The sequence below is a fragment of the Acanthisitta chloris genome, unplaced genomic scaffold (genome assembly GCF_000695815.1).
Source record: "Acanthisitta chloris isolate BGI_N310 unplaced genomic scaffold, ASM69581v1 scaffold13010, whole genome shotgun sequence".
Lineage (NCBI taxonomy): Eukaryota > Metazoa > Chordata > Aves > Passeriformes > Acanthisittidae > Acanthisitta > Acanthisitta chloris.
Window position 1 is genome coordinate 35,194 of NW_008652362.1, and position 1,591 is coordinate 36,784.

Below are 1,591 nucleotides of genomic sequence, written 5' to 3' on the forward strand. Positions count from 1 at the left end.
GATTCTGCCCAGATTTAGACCAGAGTCCATCATTTGCATAGGTCTGTTCTAAGCTTTCTTCTCTGGTTTTCTCCCAGTTGTTTGGCTCACCCGTTAGTCCCTTGTACAACCACTCAGTTACTCTCTTGGAGCTGATAGTAGCATGAGACACTCTCCCAGTCTAGGCAGCCATACACAGGTTTGCACAAACTGCACTGCTGTAAGATTCCTGGAAGGTGGATGCAGTAATCTTCCTAAGAAAACTATGACCTCTTTTTACTACCCAGAGAAATGTGATTGTGGTCTGCTAATGCAAAGACACTGACAGCAGCACTGAGCAGAATGACTTGGGGGTGATGGTTGATGAGAAGCTCGCCATGAGCTGCAGTGTGAGCTCAGCCCAGAAAGCCAATCGAATCCTGGGCTGTGGCCAAAAGGGTATAGGCAGCAGGTCAAGGGAGGGGATTCTCCCCCTCTGCTCTGCTCTGGTGAGACCCACCTGGAATACTGCACACAGTTCTGGTGCCCTCGACATAAGAAGGACATGGAACTGTTGGAGAAAGTCCAGAGGAGGGACAAAAATTGCTAAGAGCCCTGGAGCATCTCCCCTATGAGGACAGGCTGAGGGAGTTGGGGCTGGTCAGCCTGGGGGTTGGGGCTGTTCAGCCTGGAGAAGACTGTGTGGAGACCTCAGAGCACCTTCCAGTATCTGAAGGGGCTCCAGGGAAGCTGCAGAGGGACTCTGCTAGGAACTGCAGTGACAGGACAAGGGGTAAGGGGTACAAAGTGAGGGAGGGAAATATAGGCAGAAGATATTAGGCAGATGTTTTTCCCTGTGAGGGTGGTGAGACACTGGCACAGGTTGCCCAGGGAGGCTGTGGCTGCCCCAACCCTGGAGTGTTCAAAGCTAGGTTGGATAAAGCCTGATAAGGGTGAACTATGCTGAAATTCTTCTACATCCAACCATTTTTCAAGCTTCTAAGCACACAATTTTCCTGGGCTATTTTGACAAGTGTCCTGCCCAGCCTGAGGTCACCTTCATCTGTGGCCACTGAAAGTCTCCTGCCTGCAGGCTGTGGTGGAGAAAAGCTCTAACTCATCAAATAACAGCCCTTTCTTTCAGAAGGATGTGTGAGGGGAAAAAATAATGGTGGTGTTGGGTCATTTGAAATATGCCAGATTTCAAAGCTGAGGACAATGTTTTAGCCTTTCATCCTAACTGCTTCCTAGGAGATTTTCCTGTTTCATACTGCTGTGTGTAAAATGTGCCTAAGCCTTACATTAGGGCATGACGCATGAAAGGCAAAGGAAAACTTTGCAGGATGGCAGCAGAAATGCTCACTTGTAAGTGGTGTACCTGGTTAACTGAGGACTAGAGGCAATAACAGGAGCAGGGGCAGGAGCACGAGCAGGGGCAAGGCAGCAGCAGAAGAGGCAGGGGTTAGCCTGGAGAGGAGGAGGCTCAGGGGAGACCTTATCACCCTCTACAACTACCTGAAAGGGGTTGGAGTCAGGTGGGGGTTGGTCTCTTCTCCCAGGCAACCAGCAGGAGGACAAGAGGGCACAGACTCAAGCTCTGCCAGGGGAGGGTTAGGTTGGATATTAGGAAGAG